This window comes from Akebia trifoliata, chromosome 9, assembly GCF_017979445.1.
Source record: "Akebia trifoliata isolate Shusen 1 chromosome 9, ASM1797944v1, whole genome shotgun sequence".
Classification (NCBI taxonomy): domain Eukaryota; kingdom Viridiplantae; phylum Streptophyta; class Magnoliopsida; order Ranunculales; family Lardizabalaceae; genus Akebia; species Akebia trifoliata.
In genome coordinates, this window is record NC_141383.1 from 9,684,597 (window position 1) to 9,704,860 (window position 20,264).

Consider the following 20,264-nt stretch of genomic DNA (forward strand, 5'->3'; position numbering starts at 1 on the left):
TTAGCCCTATTGGCATTATTGGAGCTTCAACTACTCTATAACTCAGTGATGGGGGAACTCTACAACTCGATAATGGAGGAGTTCTATATTATGGATATACTAATCCGGGGGAGATTGGCCTTAAATACATTAGCCTCTTAGCCGGATTTAATCTAGGAGGAAAAAAATCTAAGGTCGACTAATTTGCCCGTTGAAGGTCTATAACTCCATCTTCGCTAGTTCTACCCTCTAAGCTCGATTCATCGTATATCTATAATTGGTAGTCTCAATCATTGACCTCCTGGCCCTTAGGTAGGGTTATAGTCCTCTAAAGAATCTACAACCTTCTAGAGATCTATCAAGTTAAGTTCGAGCACATATCGTGACAACCTAGTGAACATCATACCATAGTCTGTAATTTATATATTACCCTGCACTAATCTCAAAAACTCCTAGTGCATGATTTCTTGAGCAGTCTCAGACATAAATCTATCAACAAACATCTTCTCAAAATCTACCCACTCAAACGATCCATCTCCCAATACATTATTCTCAAAACTTTATTAATGACTAACATCCCCGTCCAACTGGAAAATAGTCACATCACCCATTGATTTCTCGGACACTACATGGCACTCAAAATCTCTCAAGTCTTCAAAGTCCACCCATTGACCTCAAGCGGATCAAAAAAATCATCAAATCTAGGTGGATGTAATCATTGGAAATTTTACAACCACATCCCTAGATTTACTTGTCCTTTAGGCCAGAGAATTTTTTCATTTTTCAAAGGTACAACTTGTGATAGTGGTCCCTGGGGTAGAATAGTATTTGTCTCTTTCGAAGAAATCCAGTGTTCTCTCATTTCTTGGATTTAGTAGTACACCTTGCAATTGTGGTAAGTCTTGTCTGTTCGGGGTGGCACGAGTACGTTATAAACTTCATTGAAATCTGGTGGCCTTATTGTTCCCTGAATTGGTTTGTCTAGCATTTTTTTGAGCTACGCATCCTTAATCGATTGACATCAACCTGAACATTGCTCTCCTTTATGTCCTAATTTTCCAAATTCGTAATATATCATAACTCTTTTTTCGACTGATTTAGTAGTATATGTTGTTATTTCTTATAAAACTCTTCCATCCATTAAGTTGGTATGTCAATAATCTCATTACTCATGTATGATTATTTTTCCTATGAATTTGCTAGTTTCATAGTTATTTGTCTCTTCTTAGATACTAATTGCCTTCCTTCCATTTAACTTTTAAGTGGTGGTGATTGTATTATTCATATTTCATTTTTGAACTTGACGTAAGATTCATCCTTGAACTTGACGTAAGATTCATCCATCTGTCCCATGAATGACATTAGCTATGCTATTAGGTTAGTGGTCTGATCCAGAATCTGTCTTGTCTTTGTTGCGTTCCTGTCTCTACCTCATCCACTTCTCTCACTTGTGTTTATCTGTAACAAGGCACTTATCATAATAAGGCCAAAATCGTTCTTACGTAAGTATGAATTACTATCGTAATCTGGAACTTATTAATTAACTTTATTTCCATTGCTAGTAGAATAAATCGAGAATCCTATCCTAAGCTTACTAAGCTCTATAAACTTCTAGACACGGAAGAACTCGTAATTCCAATACGGAACTACTAATGAACTCGAATACTGAATTCCTAGTGATACTCTATGATTATCGCTCTAATATCTATGGTGTCAGCCAACTTTTCAAAACATAGCAGATCAGTATCCCATACAGATCTAATGCTAAGCTCTGATAACATTTGTGGCGCCCCTCTAAATGTTAACACAAAGCTCCATGTCAAATCTCGAGGCACAAGGTAGCACCTCGAAATTTCGGCATGGACTCCTCTATTTATGTTAGCATTCCAATGCGTTCAACTTGCACCTAATAGACGACATACATTATCTTCCATATATATATAAAAAATATAATACTAGCGAAAGCCTATATAAATCTAATAACGTACGATAGATCAGAATACAAAAGGATAAATAAAATACAAGATTATACAAAAATCTCACTCTAACAAAAGTCTTAACACTTAATATAATATCCATAATACTTATAGACGAACTGACACCACTAGAGGATATAGCCTCAATACTCACTAGGTAATGGACTCGATCGTCTATCTGACCTACTAGATTGTCCCCACTCATGTTCTACACTTGCCTTGCCAAACTTCGAATCTGAAATTAAAAAAAGTGGAGAAGGAAATGGTGAGTAACAATGGTTACCCAATAGGGAAATAAATAATTTTTGCTAATAACCACTCCTAACATAAATGAATAACCATACTAAACCATTTTAACATATGCAAAGTTTTACAAAAGAAACTACGATTAACTGGTACATATAGTCAGGGATGAGAACCTAAACATTTTAAAACTCACATTATATGCATCAGTAGTATTCACTATAACATTTTTTTTATACAAATCTAATTGACCAAATGAAAACATTAAACATGCATTTCATTTTATTTATCAAAATAAGACAACAAATACATAATAAACAATGGTGGAGTAGTGGAATTAGAGACTTGGGATTCACGACTGAATCGCTTTTAGTTGGGACATGATGTTACAATTCTTTACCGGCTTTTAGTTCTTGATTTTTTGGTCGGTCGCTGCACTTTCCGCACTTGGTTGACCATTTATCTAGCTCAAGCTGGCCATTCGACGTGACCGTAAGTAATGAGTCTTTTTTCGATATGTCAGAATGTTCGAATACTATAGATTGTTAGTGATCACTAATTAATCATCTCCGTATATGCCTATCAGGCATGCTTGTGATTCCCAAATATACAAACTATTCGTATACAACCACATTTACATTACAAGTTCACTAATAAAGATTGAGAGGAATAAACCCAGATTCTAGTTGTGACTCCACTCTCATACACGTCCCATACCACGTATGAGCTTGGTGGTCCATACCGTTGTAGACACCCCATTTTCGCATCCGCCTGATTGATCAACTCGTCAACCCGATTGCAATGATTCCCAATGATGGATGTGTATTCCATTGCTTTATTTTGTTACCAGATGTGTTTCAGAAATCCGGATGAGGTATCTCGAACTGACAAAATCTTATAAACCACGCTACGCTAGGAAAATACGACCCCAGAAACATAAAAATCATCATCTTGCAAACCAAAAAGAAGCTTCACGATAAAAATCACTAAAAATGACCAAATTACCAAAATACCCTTAACCTCAAAATAACCCTAGAACCTACGTTACGCTTAGGAAAACTCTCTCGAACACATAAAATAACAAATCGGAACCTAATAAATCATTTCACCAATTTTAACAGAATTTGACAAAATTATGAAAATGCCCCTCGTAAAGTTCACAACCATTTCACACAAAAAACTTCATAAATAACAAAAACTAATATTTCCATTGAATTCCTTACGAAAAATCGATTCTAAAACATCCTGGAACATTAAAAACCGACTTAAAACGTGAAAAGTCCTCTCCGGGGGCAAAACGGTAATTTCACAATTTTCATAATTAAAATTTTCGAAATTAATAAATAAAACATTAAATAATTAAATTTAAACATTAATGAAATTAATTTAAAATTTTGAACCTAAAAAATCGATTAATCGGACTCTCAGGCAAAATTGTTGAGGGTTCGTGGGATATTTCTTTAAGGACCCCTCCATTTGGGGGTCCAAAGAATTAAAGATATTTTAGAGGGGGGTTCTCCAAAAATCAAAAGTAAATCAAGCAAGACTAAGGTCAATATATTAAAGTCAATCAAGTGAGACTGGAGTCAAAATTAAAGTCAATTAAGCAAGACTGAAGTCAAAATATTAAAAGTCAATCAATTAAGACTAAAGTCAAAACATTAAAAGTCAATCAAATAAGACCAAAAGTCATAATAGAATTCTAATTAAATAATAACTCTATCTAATAGAGTTCTAACTTAAAAACAATTCTACCTAAAACAATTCTAATTAAAACACAATTCTACCTAAAATAATTTTAACTAAAACACAACTCTAATTAAAAGATCTCTAATTAAACACTAACTCTATCCAAATCAACCCCTAAAAACATCTATTAATAGAGGTGCTCACACCCTATTTTCGTATCAAATTATAAACCCTAAGAGAAGTATGTCTAGAAGCTCCCCTAGCCCCCCATAAACCCTAGTTTTGGAGCCCCAACTCCTTAACTAACATCCCTCCTTCAATTTTAGTCTAGAAAACACCCAAAATCCTTCTAAAAACACCTCCAAATTTGCAACGAACTTGAAGAGTTCAGATTCAAAAACAAGGAGATACCTCGGTCTAGGAGATCCGAAGTCAAATCCGGAGACAGAACGAAGCAAGGGAGCACGGTACAAGGAGCTCTTTTTGTCAGATCTGAGGGAACAAAGTCCTTGCTATCGGAAAGGTAAATTTTTATTTTTATTTATTTTTATCTAGGTTTTAGCAATGTAATTTACTTGGGAATTTAGTAGAGATCGGCTTTGGCCGGGCGGGGTTGGTGCTTAACACCTTCCAATCCTGTAACATGATCCCCAAATTCAGTTTTTTTTTGTTTTAGATTAGTTTTTATCCGTTTAGAGTCATTGATCGGTTCCTAGACCGTAATAACTAGGTGGCGACTCCCAAACCTCAAGAGTCAAAAGCGGATCCGCGCACCCCGCGGATCGAGGGCGCTTTCAGTGGCGACTCCACTGGGGACATTGAGGATCAAACTTGAAAAGCCCCAAGTATGAAAACATTGCCGATGACCTAGTTTTTTTTCTTAGTTAGTTTCTTTTGTTTACTTATCATTTTTTTATTATTATTATTATTCTTGTCGGTCCGATCATTAACCATTCGATTCTAGTCATAATACCTTGATCCAACATTTTTATGGTTTAATTAAGAGCCATCTGGAATGACCTTAAATAATATGAGATTTCAAAGTGATGGTTATATTGAGGACGGGATATGATCTTTGGGTTATGATTTTATCTTATTTTTTTCCTTTTTTATTCTTGTTTTTTGTGTGTTAATTTGCTTTTCGATAATATATATATATAGATTTTCTCTTTTTGTTTATTTATTTTTTTTTTAGGTGTAGATCTGTTTTTTTTTTTTTTTTTTTTTCTTCTCGAAGATGTCATGGTCCTTGGACAATATTATTATTGGTTCGGAGATGTCACGGTCTTTGAACAATATTATTGTTGGTAGTTTTAAAAAAAAAAATAAAAAAAATAGGAATTTTGAGTTGCTGTCAACGACAGCAAGGTATGGCTGGTAAATCGTTTTTATAAAAGGTGTGTTAGTGGTAAAAAAATTGGTTTTTACTGTTACACCCTTAATGATTCCAATTCAAAGATGGGTGTGCTTGCAGTAAAAAATCTTTTTTATCCCAATTTATGTCATATTCTCCATCGTCTTCCTCTAGAGACCGATTTGTTCTCTCAGTCCGATCGGCTGAAATTTCAGTCTGATCAGTTTGGAGCTCCTAATAAAGTTGTCGTTCCCTCTTGATCTAGAGATCAAGCTCGAAGATTATCAGCTCCTCTCGAAACCGTTGACATTTCGTGCGAGTTTGATCAATCTTTCTTTCGTTGTCGAAGAAAGAATTTAATTGCTGGCTTTGATTGAGGACAAGATTTCAATCGATTTTTTTTTTAATCTATTTCTTTTCTGAAAATCAGATCTGTTTTTTTTATTTTTCTCAAACCATCTTCTCAGATTGTTTTTTTAACTTAAGAAAAAAAACAGCAGCAAAATAAAAAACCTCTTCCCATCTCCTTTCTCTCTTCTCCCACATACTCAATACCGCCAATCCTTCTTCAAAAGAGATTTATTCTCTCTGGGTCTCTCTGGAGAGAGAAGAGGGACTGATAATTCTAGGCGATGTTTGATATAGTGAGGAAGAAGAAAACGTTTTTATTGGGGTACACGTGAACAAGTATGACTTGATATAGTTTCAGAGATTTCTAGTTCAGATTATTAGAGAACTCAAAAATTCGAAGTTAACTGGTGTGATCTCGTCTGAAGAGAGAGAGAGAGAGAGACGAAGAAGAGAGAGGCTTCTCCTTTGTTGCCCCTTTAGCACTTTGAAAACAAATTTTTTGCTCTTTTGGTTGATTAAAAGTAAAGGTAAAAAGATAACTCAAGTGTGAGTGGTTGCTGCCAACAATACTAAAAATAAGTAATTGTGTCTCACGGTGGCAAGCATAGAAATATGAGTCATGACTCAAGAGTCATACATTGTGAGTTGTGAGTTATGAGCATTGTGGCTGTGGCAACAATAAAACAAAAACATGTGAGTTGGATTGTGAATGTTGCTGGCAGCAACATAAAAAAAAAAAAATGTTTTGTTTTATAATTTGTTTGGGGGGGCTAGTTTTACTAGCTTAGCAAGGTTCATTCCTTACTAAGGGTCATTGACCTTGCCACGTGGCATTCGAAAAAGTGATCCATTACCACATGCTTGTGGTGAATGAAATTCTGAGAATTTTAAAATAAATATCTATATATATTTTTTCAAAGGAATTCTTAAAAATTAATTTTCATTTTAAATGTTAACTTTAAATTTGATTTCATAGCCGTTCATTTCCAAAACCTTGGATCAAAGCTAAAAAAAAAAAAGAGTATTGTGATTTCTATTTTCATATCCAAACTTTTCCATCAAAATCTACAAGGTTGTGATATTGGATTACTGACATGATGAATCACGTTAATTTGATGACCCTTAGCAAAATTTTGAAATCTTATTGAATTAGTCAAGCTAGCCGATTTCTTACCCCAAAGTTTCTTAGGTAATTTGTTATGGACCTCTCCACGTGGAAAAAAAAATCAATTTGTTTAAAAAAAAAAAGGGGTACATCAATCCTTATGATGATCGTTCTATCATCAATTCAATGTTCATAGAAATCTCGACTTGTTTAAGGTCATCCAAAATAATTTTTTTGATTGGACCATCAAAATAATTGTGCTAGGATTCGATTGATTATTCCTGATTGATTGCCTATCTAACATGCCATGATCTTGATTGATATATATTTTTGATGTGCATGCCTTAATCTTGATCTTGACTGTTTTGGATAGTTATGCTTTATGATCATATTTTTTCTAATATCCATATTTTATGATTTGATCTGACCCATGGGCCCACATGTTTGAAAAAAGGCCCCGAGCACACCCCACCCTGTTTTGCACACACCACAAGCACGTTTACTGTTTTATCCACTTACACGTCCTATATAGCCAACGTGGCACTAGTGCGTGACCCGGTCTCTTCGGAGATGCGACGTCATTCATGAAAACCACAACTCCAGTCACGTACCTTAGGGTATATCAAACTGGGGGCATCGATACGGTCTGATCAGGTGATTCTGAGAAGTACATTAATGCACCCAGGCTGGAACGACCTGAGCCTTTGACCTATTGTAAGCCACACAGTCACATGTCCCGATTGCCAACGTAGTACTAGTACGTGGTCGGTCCCCTCGTGGGATGCCAAACCATTTATGAAAGCTACAACTCTTGACTCGTACCCGTAGGTATAAAAGATAGTCTAAGTATATCAATTGCACTTCTTGGTCAAAACCGGTGCCTAAGCAAGATCTTGCCCCGCTGTACCCTACTGTACGAGGGGGATAGACTACGTCTATTCTAGACGAGAGGTATTTAAGTGGGCCCTTGCTCAGCATTGTGCGCCACCTCTCAACTGGAGATCAAACTGGCTATTTTTGACTTCAGAGAAGTGAATTGAAGTTTTAGACTATCACCTATACGGTATATCAAACCAAGTCACCACGTATCAAAAGGTATATAAGTGTGCTTGGGCAAGGGTGGCCAGTTAAAAATGCATTGCACGTAGTAAGCTTAGAGTTTAGAAACCTTCCCAGTAGGTCACGACTCGAACTTATCATGGGTGTTCCCGGGTTGTTTATTGAATGAAAGCATGTGATTGATGAATGTATGTGAGTGATGTGAATGATGAGATCCGAGTGCATAATTGATCTCAAGGATAAAAATGTCGCTTTTGAAAAGTAAAATGGGTGCACCGATCCAATAAAAAATCCATTCTTTTACAATAATGACCCAGTCCATCCCGATCCAACAATCATGATGGACCAGGCCATTTAAATCAAAATGGAAATCGAATTTTCAAAGAAGAAAAAGAAAGTATTTTCTAGGAAAAAATATTTTCCAAAAGAAGTGTTTTCCAGAAAAAGTGTTATTCTCTAGAAAAAATGTTTTCTAAGAAAAAAATATTTTCTAGAAAATGCTTTCCATAAGAACAAGATTTTCCAAGAGAAAATGTTTTCCAAATAAAAACTATTTTTCAAAGAAAAAATATTTTCCAGAAGAAAATATTTTCCAAAAGAAAAGAAAATGAAGGAAAAATGATTTACAAAAGATATATATTTGCAAGAGTGTAGTAAAATTATTTTTCTTCTGAATAATCATTAAATGGATGAACTTTTTAATGGATTGGTGCACAAAATTCAATAAAATCTCAGGGTTCATTTAAAATGTTATCAAGGGGGTGACACTGAAATTGGTTAAATTCATCTTCAAAGAGGTTTAAGCGTTATCATTGTATCTAAGCTCAATCGTCAATCGTCTAGGTAGGGTTGTAAATCCGATCAGTTAGAGTAAACGTCAATATCAAGTCAACAGTCAGAAATGACCTCAAAATTTCTCAACATCATCCAATTGTTCTTTGAAAATCATAGTGCTTCAATCCTACCGGTTGTAAGTAATGTCTCAGTTCTCATCAAGCCCATTTTGGGTAGTCTTGAGTTTTCATGGGTCATTTGGGTTAGCTCGAGTCCTTTTTTCTAGCAAGGTCATGTCTTCCTTAGATTGAGCCTACTCTTTCTTATTGAGTCAAGTTAGTTCATCGAGTTTATAGAGGTGTCTGTCGCCCCTTCTGAATTGATCGTACAAAAAAAATTTTTGAATATCTCGAGCGCATTAACAAATTAACTAATAATCTAGATTCAAAGACAAGAAGATAAGAGTCGGGCTCAAGAAAGCAAAGGTCATTGACCTCGGAACATAAATAAATTCCTAAAGAGATTCAAATAGAAACCATCTTATCTCTAGAGGAACACAAGGGGATAATGAATTTACTCAGAAATTTCAAAAGACTTGTTCGTGTGATCATATGAGAGTATGTTAGGTACAAGCTTGGGTGTTGTTCAACACGGAATAGATACTCGTCTATATCGATGGAATCAAATAAGATGTTATAAAATGTATCAGCACTATCCTTACTACATCTTGAGTTTCAAATCACATATTATCAGTCGATATGGGGGTACCTTTTGAACTGATCTCTGATAATGGGTCGTACTTCAAAGCATAAATCATTACTCTATGTTTAAAGTTGAAGATCCGGAAGCACAAATCATCCCCCTACCGTCCTCAGATCAATGGAACGGTTGAAGCAGTTAGTAAGAGTCTCAAGACTATTATCAGGAAAATGTGTCAATCACATCGAGATTGGTCAGAAAAATTATCATTCACGCTATGGACATATCAAACTTCAATTCGATTCTCTAGTGGAGCTACTCCCTACTCTTTAGAGTATGGCATGGAAGCAATCTTGCCACTTGAAATGGAAATTTCATCTCTCAAGGTCTTGTTAGAAAATCATTTGTTAAAAACAGATTGGGTTCGTCAGCAGTATGAAGAATTAAACTTGATAGAAGAAAACGAGTTAAAGCCCTGTACCATGTGCAAACTTATCTAAGAAGAGTCACCCATGCGTTGGACAAAAAGGTCAAAGCTCATCATTTACAAGTCAAGGATTTAACTATCAGACTTCAAAGAAAATTGAACACTTCTCCTCGACTATAGGAGAAAGTCTAAATCCAATTGGAGAAATTCATTCATTAAGGAAATATTACCAGGAAAGGCTGTCAAACTTCAAGATCATGATGGAATTGAATTACCAGAACCAACCAACCTTGACTAAATCAAACGGTACTACATTTAAGGAGGCCATCTTTGGCCGAATCAATCCTCATATTACCCAGTTACCCAGTTCAATATATCATTTCTCAACCCTTTTGTAGTATTTTCAAAAAAAATTATGCCTTTTTCTTTCTCAGCCCGTTCGCCTAACCTAGGGGAGGGAAAAATTCGAACTACGTCTTGGTCTGATCCTAAAATTCTGGGGTACGTAGGCAACCTGAGAAGTTACTTCAGGCCCGACGACATCAAAATAAAAAAAATCTATTTCCCCACACAAAAAATCAAAAAAAATCAAAAAAATAAAAAAAAAAATTCAAAAGAGAAAGAAATATCATCCAAAATGGGGAAGAAAATTCAAGAAAAAAGTTTAAATGAAATGCCACACAAGGGGCATTTGGGTCTTTGAGCCTCAAAATCCCTTTCTTTTTTATACCCAGTCCTAAGCCTACCTATAAAAGTCCTCCTAAGTACCGTGCGAAAAGTCAAGGAAGATAACAAAGCATGATCAGGCAGCAACTCCAGAAGTTCAGAGACAAAAAAAATAATAAGATAAAAAATGATGAAGCCTGCTAAGTTGAAAACCCGAAAAGGACGACTTAGGCAAAAATTAAGGCAAGCTCGCAAGGTTGAAAATCTGAAAGGACAACTTTTGCAACAATCAGAGCCAATAAGAAAAAAAGCTCGCTAGATCGAAAACCTGAAAAGGCAATCTAGGCAAAAGCTAGAGCAAGCTCGCTAGATTGAAAACCTGAAAAGGCGATCTACGCAAAAGTTAGAGCAATAAAGAAAAACAGAAGAAAATCCCAAGCTGAGAGCGGTCCGAGCTGAAACATCAGAAGTCCGAATAATCGAGTTCAATACTTAACTTAAATCAGGCATAGACTCAGAAGCCACAAGTATCTTGTCTAGGATCGATCTGAAAATTTTGACTCCCCTAAGTGAACCAATGGAGAGAAGGGTGAATTCTAAGATGAGTCTCAAAAGGAAATATTTTGCTCTTTTGAGCCTGACTCAAAATCTTCAATAGAACTAATCAAAATTAAAAGTTGGATCTTTATTGCGCTTGTGGTAATCAAATATTTCAAACCTTCATACAAGGGGCATTTTCTTTCTTTTTTTTAATGTAACTTTTCCCCCTTATACTAGGGGCATTTTTTTGCACGATGTGTTCAATTATTTTCAAGGTCATTGTCAAACTAGAGGCATTTTGTTTTGAGCAATGTTAATCCTAAGAGATATTGAGAACCCCAAATTTAAGGTAACCCTCTTGATAACAGTTTTTCAAAAAACTCTTGAGGGTCAAAAGAAATAAAAACTCAGGTTTTGAAACTTTTTGATAAATCCTTGAGGTTCAAACAAAAGCATTTTGGATCTCACATAAGGAGATACGGCATTCTTTCGTTATCTAGATTCTTTTCAAATCCAATCATTTTTGGAATCGATCATTTCTCTTCCAGATTCATTATCTTCCAGATTTATTCGTTCTCCGGTTCGTTCCAATCAGTTTTCTCCAAATTCGTTCATTCATTCCTCTGTCAGTTTTGCTCAGTTTCCGCCAAGGGTTAACTTGGATTTTGCTCAGTTTCCGCCAAGGGTTATCTTGGATTTTGCTCAGTTGCCGCCAAGGGTTAACTTGGATTTTGCTCAGTTTCCGCCAAGGGTTATCTTGGATTTTGCTCAGTTTCCGCCAATGGTTATCTTGGATTTTGCTCAGTTTTCGCCAAGGGTTAACTTGGATTTTGCTCAGTTTTCGCCAAAGGTTATCTTGGATTTTGCTCAGTTTCCGCCAAGGGTTATCTTGGATTTTGCTTAGTCTCCGCCAAGGGTTATCTTGGATTTTGCTTAGTTGCCGCCAAGGGTTATCTTGGATTTTGCTTAGTCTCCGCCAAGGGTTATCTTGGATTTTGCTCAGTTGCCGCCAAGGGTTATCTTGGATTTTGCTCAGTCTCCGCCAAGGGTTATCTTGAATTTTGCTCAGATACTGCCGAGGGTTTTCTCGGAACTATGCTCAGTTGCCGCCGAGGGTTTTCTCGGAACTATGCTCAGATACCGCCGAGGGTTTTCTCGGAACTATGCTCAGATACCGCCGAGGGTTTTCTCGGAACTATGCTCAGATACCGCCGAGGGTTTTCTCGGAATTATGCTCAGTTACCGCCGAGGGTTTTCTCAGAACTATGCTCAGATACCGCCGAGGGTTTTCTCGGAACTATACTCAGGTACCGCCGAGGGTTTTCTCGGAACTATGCTCAGATGCCGCCGAGGGTGTTCTCGGAACTATGCTCAGATGCCACCGAGGGTTTTCTCGAAATTATGCTCAAATACCGCCGAGGGTTTTCTCGGAACTATGCTCAGTTTATGCTCAGATTATATTCAAATTTTGCTCAGTTTATATTCAAATTATGCTCAATTTATACTCAGACTATGCTCAATTTATGCTCAGGTTTTACTCAGTTTCACACAGTGCACATACTTGCACATTTGCACTTTTTAGTCAGGGAGAATTCTTTAAAATTCAAGGATCTAACGCCGTCAGTGAGAGTTTGCGCTCAAGGACCTGACAACCTTTTGATTCGGGGAGAGCCTTACCCTCAAGGATCCGAACACCCTGACGAATTACTAAATCAGGCTGCAAAATGAAATGTCACTAGCTTTGGCATTCAGATATCGCAATATCTACCAAAATAGATTTGCTATCTAGTTTGCTTCAACCCTCTGCCAAAGAGGGGCATCTGTAGACACCCCATTTTCGCATCCGCCTGATTGATCAACTCGTCAACCCGATTGCAATGATTCCCAATGATGGATGTGTATTCCATTACTTTATTTTGTTACCAGATATGTTTCAGAAATCCGGATGAGGTATCTCGAACTGACAAAATCTTATAAACCACGCTACGCTAGGAAAATACGACCCCAGAAACATAAAAATCATCATCTTGCAAACCAAAAAGAAGCTTCACGATAAAAATCACTAAAAATGACCAAATTACCAAAATACCCTTAACCTCAAAATAACCCTAGAACCTACGTTACGCTTAGGAAAACTCTCTCGAACACATAAAATAACAAATCGGAACCTAATAAATCATTTCACCAATTTTAACAGAATTTGACAAAATTACGAAAATGCCCCTCGTAAAGTTCACAACCATTTCACACAAAAAACTTCATAAATAACAAAAACTAATATTTTCATTGAATTCCTTACGAAAAATCGATTCTAAAACATCCTGGAACATTAAAAACCGACTTAAAACGTGAAAAGTCCTCTCCGGGGGCAAAATGGTAATTTCACAATTTTCATAATTAAAATTTTTGAAATTAATAAATAAAATATTAAATAATTAAATTTAAACATTAATGAAATTAATTTAAATTTTTGAATCTAAAAAATCGATTAATCGGACTCTCAGGCAAAATTGTTGAGGGTTCGTAGGATATTTCTTTAAGGACCCCTCCATTTGGGGGTCCAAAGAATTAAAGATATTTTACAGGGGGGGTTCTCCAAAAATCAAAAGTAAATGAAGTAAGACTAAGGTCAATGTATTAAAGTCAATCAAGTGAGACTGGAGTCAAAATTAAAGTCAATTAAGCAAGACTGAAGTCAAAATATTAAAAGTCAATCAATTAAGACTAAAGTCAAAATATTAAAAGTCAATCAAATAAGACCAAAAGTCATAATAGAATTCTAATTAAATAATAACTCTATCTAATAGAGTTCTAACTTAAAAACAATTCTACCTAAAACAATTCTAATTAAAACACAATTCTACCTAAAACAATTTTAACTAAAACACAACTCTAATTAAAAGATCTCTAATTAAACACTAACTTTATCCAAATCAACCCCTAAAAACATCTATTAATAGAGGTGCTCACACCCTATTTTCGTATCAAATTATAAACCCTAAGAGAAGTATGTCTAGAAGCTCCCCTAGCCCCCCATAAACCCTAGTTTTGGAGCCCCAACTCCTTAACTAACATCCCTCCTTCAATTTTAGTCTAGAAAACACCCAAAAGCCTTCTAAAAACACCCCCAAATTTGCAACGAACTTGAAGAGTTCAGATTCAAAAACAAGGAGATACCTCGGTCTAGGAGATCCGAAGTCAAATCCGGAGACAGAACGAAGCAAGGGAGCACGGTACAAGGAGCTCTTTTTGTCAGATCTGAGGGAACAAAGTCCTTGCTATCGGAAAGGTAAATTTTTATTTTTATTTATTTTTATCTAGGTTTTAGCAATGTAATTTACTTGGGAATTTAGTAGAGACCGACTTTGGCCGAGCGGGGTTAGTGCCTAACACCTTCCAATCCTGTAACATGATCCCCGAATTCAGCTTTTTTTGGTTTTAGATTAGTTTTTATCCGTTTAGAGTCATTGATCGGTTCCTAGACCGTAATAACTAGGTGGCGACTCCCAAACCTCAAGAGTCAAAAGCGGATCCGCGCACCCCGCTGATCGAGGGCGCTTTCAACCGTACATCCCGGGATAGTACACCAGTCTGAATGATATGATGCACTATCCCTTCAAGCATTCATAGACTCTTTAACAGCTCACAAAATAACTATATATATATATATGACGCACTATCCCTTCAAGCATTCATAGACTCTTTAACAGTTCACAAAATAACTATATATATATATAAGGTTGAGAATGGATATCCAACTTCCTACCATACAACTGTGGTCACCCAGCCTAAAATAAATAATGGAACGGAAAAGTAAACAGCGACTCGCGCTAACAATAAGTAAATAAACTTGCAACCAGTAACATTATTCCTAGATATACGTTCACCAACCTACACATAACACAACAATGTAAAATGCAGACATTGCCCCTCGTGTGTGACTCTAACATTTTACTGTTTCGTACCCTTTTTTCCTTTTTCTGATTTTTACAGTTTTCAATCTCTAAAACAAAATATTCATTTTTTGATATTCATCGACTCAATATGAGTTCATTGAATATTGAATCATTTTTCCAACTATGAAATTTATTTTTTCAAATAACATTAAAAAAGTACAAAACGTAGATCAAAACGGGGTCCGAACGGTGCACAGGATCCAATCGACGGAAATAACCCGATAAAATATCCTACCCACGTATAATTTGTTATAAAATACAATTAAACATATCAAATATACAAGTTCTGGCACGAATTTGAAACAACGAAAAAAAATTATGTTTTGGAAATATATAACAAATTTTCGATAAAATCCTTAATGCAATTTTTATAAATCTACGATTACCGATAGAGATTGAGAGTCCTTACAATCTCTGCGTGAAAGGATTGAAGTGTGTGCGTGAAAATCAAGACGGTCAACATGGAAATCAAGGTGGATCGGATTTCAAGGTGGATGATTTTTGAGTCTGACTTAGTGGTTTCGAAAATCTTGACGCCGTCATCCTTTCTCCCTTTTTCAACGGATGACAATTTAACCTTGAAATAGATGAAATCTGAGGTCGAAGTTATGAAACTCCCACATATATATACGACTGATATTTGATGATACGAGGTGAAAAAGAAGAGAAAACGAGAAGAAGTTGGATGTGTTTTGTAGATGTCAACAACGACCCGATCGCGATGAATCTGTGGTAGAAAATCAAAGAAAAAATAATTTTTTTAGAAAACTTGTTGGTTGGTTTTTAGACGAATTTGGAAGATGAATAGTGAAAAGTTTTTAAAAATTTATTTATATAAATTTTTGGGATGAAATCAGTATTTTATCATTGTTTCGTTTGACGATAACTTGACCATCCAGACTTCAAAAGTGGCGAATGAATAGTCTATTTTATCTAATTTTTAACTCTAGATCTAATGGTGTGGTCAAATTCTATAAAGTATGTCTTCAACAAAAATTTACTTTCTTAACCTGATGTGACCCTAAAATTGACGTCATTTTCATTTTTGATGATAATTCGACTTTTTGAGCTCCAAAAATAACAAGTAAGTAGTTCATGTTCAATAATTTTTTGTTATAAACTCAATGGTATGACCGAATATTAATAATTCTTTCTATAGTAAAAGATCATTATTTTAGCCTAGTCCGACTCGGTAATCGAGGATTTTATAAATTTTTTGTTCGAATTCGCATTTGAGCGTGCTTATAGGCTAAAGTATATTTTTTTACTATTTTGAAACTAATGGTGAGATCAGATTTCATTAAAAATGATCAGAAAAAAATCCTAAAATTTTATCATAAGTCCCACTTTTAGAATTTTCTAAAAATTCTACTATTTTTTCTTCCTCGAGATATGAATAAAAAATTAGGGATTTTACATGGGAAGCTATGTCGATGAAGGACTTAGGGATAGTTTGACCATCACTTTTTGAGGTCAATATGTATTGGGTTAAGATTTCTAAATACAATCAATAATCTTTGGTGGCTCGCCAGGTTTTTGATTTTATATTTATAGGATGACTGCGAGAGTAGTAAAGGTCCAATAACTATAATAAATCCAATCTTTCATTATGGACTAGAGTCTTGGCTTCTTCTTTTGAGATATCTAATCATGTGGCGAGGTTACCAGAATATCTTGTCTTTAACGATGGCCTAATTATAGGTCCTAAAGTAGATATCCCCATGATCCCACAATCCCTCATGAGTAGGACACAAGTGTATATGCCCAATATGAGAAATATGATGTGTAGGATTCCAACACTTAGCTATAACGCGTAAAAAGTTCTAGTCTACCTCAAACTCGTGGAAGTAAATAGCACATCTCAACATGAATTTCCCAAATTTTATTTTCTCTATGGTGTGCATCCCCATGATGGTTGTTCCGACCAAATGGTCGATTGGGTTGTTGTTTACAACTAACATCCTAAGATGACATAAGAAGGGTATTTCAATAATTTTCCAAGGTCCATGTAAAAAACTAGATTTTTGTAAAATTATTTTTCTTCAATTTTTTTCCACAAACACTTTTCTTCTTTTGAAATGGGTTGGGATCCAACTTAGAAAAGGTTTGAATGTCATTTTGATTTGAATGACCCAACCCATAATAATTGTTGGAACGAGATGGACTAGGTCATTTTGAATCATTGGCACAATTAAAATGGATTCTTTATTGGGTTGGTGCACCTAGTGATATGATAGTCTTGAGTTAAATCAGATAAAAGTTTGATCATTTTGAGGATAAAATCTTCATTTCCTGATTTCAGCATTTGAAAGTCTTTTTAAAAAGACAACCCGGGAAGATCCACGATAAGTTTGAGTCGTGATTTATAGGGAGATTCCTAGACTCTATGTTATTACGTGCAATGCAATTTATCTAGCCATCTTTGCTCAAGTTCACTATATACCTCTCGAGTGTACTCAATCAGACAGTACGTGGTGAGTTGGTTTGATATATCGTATAGGTACGAGTCTAAGGTTGTAGCTTTCATAAATGATTTAACGTCCCAGAAGGAGATCGATCATGTACTAGTACTATATTGGCAGTCGGGACATGTGACTTTGCGACTTACAAGAGGATAATGGCTCAAGTTGCTCCAGCGTGGGTGCATCGATTTACCTTTCAGGTCACCTGGTCGAACGATATGGATGCCCTAGTTTTATATACCATAGACATACGTGACTGGAGTTATAGTTTTCATGAATGATGTCGCATCTCACGAGGAAACCGAGCCACACTAGCACCACGTTGGCAATACATAGGGTGGGATGCCCCTAGGGCGTTTTTCAAATAAATGGGCTCATGGGCCAATCAAGTCAACATTAATCAAGATCATAAAATTTCTAAAAATGAATAATTAAGATGAAAAATCAAACATGCTATCACTAATCATAACACACCTCGAATACTTTTAGGGATCAACCATCAGAATATCAATCACATGATCAGATTAAACAAGACATCAAAAGGGGCCATTTAACCTGAGCTAGCACATGATATATCAAAGCACAGGTCTTCTGAGTCCACTAAGTTGACTTGACTAAAAAATTTAATTTTATTTATAAAAAAAAAAAGATTTATCAGACAGACCCATCTCTTGAAATTTTCATACAAAATTCCCTTACTTCATGAAGTTTGTCACCAAACAAACTTAAGGTGAAAACAAAGCTTACCCGACTAACGCAATAGGATTGCAAATTTTACTAAGAGTCATTTCGCTAACGTGGTCACCTTATTGATAATCCAATTTCAAAGTTTTTTTAGATTTGATGGAAAAGCGCTTGAACCCAAGAATAAAATTCAATTTTAAAAATAATACTTAGATCCAATATTTTGAAAATGAGTGGCTATGAAATCAAATTGAAAATTGAAAAGAATTTGGTGACAAATAATTGTATTGAAACAAAAATTCAAAGTACAATTTTTTTTTGTCTCTTTAAATCATGTTTTAAATGCCCCAATACGAGTTCAAAGACCTTTAGTAAGATATAAAATCTTACTAGGCTAGTGACTTAGTCATATTCACTTAAGGTTCACAAATTCTGTCATCAAATTATTAACACAATTTAGAGTGATACCCACGTAAAAAAAAATCTTTTCACGTAAACGACAAGAGAGTTGTTATTACCATATCAACTTTTACTAGTGCTATACCAATTCTTATGTAAATTACTAAAAAAACTACACCCAATTGATGTGGCATTAGTAAAAGTTGGTGTGGCAATAATAACTCTCAAAGAACCAATACCCAACTCTTTTTTTTTTTGTTTTTTTTATTATGTTGCTACCAACTTTTATGAGGAGTGACACGATCATCGAATGGAGTGTATTGCTCCATCTTTATCAAAAGTTTTTTTGCAGTTGGAATGGAGAGGAGCTGATTTGATAAAACCTTCTTTGACATCATTGTCAAACAATGCAAGCAAATAATTGTAGTACCCATCAACATTTAGCAGACCAACCGATTTATTATGGATTCCTAGCTGTGACCATGTTATCATTTCCAACACCTTTTCCATGGTTCCATATCCTCCTAGAAGAGTGATGAAAGCATCAGATTGACGAGTCATTTCTACTTTACACTCATGCATGTCTGAAATCGTTTTTACCTTACCCACTGTTGAGTCGAATATCTCAATAAGCATTAGGGTTGTTGGAATGACCCCAAGAGTATGGCAACCTCCATCATAGACTTTCTTAGATATCAAACCCATCAAACCAACACTCCCCCTCCATACGCCGAATCTATCCTTCTCTCTACCAGTTCATTTCCCAAATCATGAGCAACATCACTGAAGACTTCTCTATTTCTAGATTTGCTTCCACGGAACACACAAGCTCATTTGAATTTGATGCCTTGAGTGTTGACTTACATTGAAGATTTCAAAATATTCCATTCAATTTTCAAACTATGAGGTAAAAGAGAGTGAGAAATCCTTCACTTGCAACTTACAATGGTTGCTTAATTCCAAGAGAAGAAAAAGATAATGAAACATGGGAGAGAGATCCTTATTTTTTTTATTTCCTTTATTTGATACCACGCACATCAACAATTTCTTTTTATATATAAAAGAGGAAGGAAACAAACAATTTTTTTTACCGTCACAACTGACGATCTATTTATCTTTCTCTCATTTGTTAGGTCCCTCTTCTTTCCAATTTTTAGGAAAATAATAAAATAAATAAATAAAGAATAAAACTACTTTCCAAATTTAAAAAAAGTAATAATAAAATTAAATAAAAAGTAAATTGAAATATTAAATGTTAAAGAATGGATTCCTGCAACACGCCCCCCAAGAGTTGTGGAGAATTAAAATATCAAACAATCCTAATGAGATTTCAAAAACATGTTAAAAATTATAAATTGAAATACAAAATATTCATTAATATGCCAAACAAATGCAAGAAAAAAAAGGAAGGTAGGCCAACTTTGAAATGTATCAATTTTTGAGATTTTTAAATTTGATCCTCAATGTCCCTAGTAGAGTCGCTATTGAAAGCACTATCGATCCACAAGTGTGGATCCATTTTTATTTTTTGGGAGTCACCACCTAGTTTTATGGTCTAGGAACAAAAACATGACTCTGAAGGATAAGAAATACTAAAGTACGAAATAATTGTGGGTACGATGATTAAATTACAGGATTGGAAGGTGTTAGGCACTAATCCTGGCCGGTGAACGTCAGTCTCTATTTTTTCTAAAAATTTACATTACAATAAATGACCTAAAAAATAAAATAAAAGTTCTTCTTGTGAATCTTCTCACTTTTATTTCTGTTACTAGATCTACTTTCGATATCCAAAATGAGATTTTCTTATCCTAGATCTGAATGTTTTACTAGCTTTCCAGGTGTTTTAAAGAGTTTCTAAGTATTTTTTAGGTTGAAAATTGGGGCTTGGGGCTTAAGTA

The 20,264-nt window shown here is 35.2% G+C and overlaps 1 pseudogene; it reads right to left on the reverse strand.

Moving 5' to 3' along the window:
• Window positions 1–18,638: 18,638 nt before the first annotated feature.
• LOC147394259 (cytokinin riboside 5'-monophosphate phosphoribohydrolase LOG8 pseudogene) lies at window positions 18,639–19,350 on the reverse strand (annotated as a pseudogene).
• Between the last annotated feature and the right edge of the window lie 914 nt (window positions 19,351–20,264).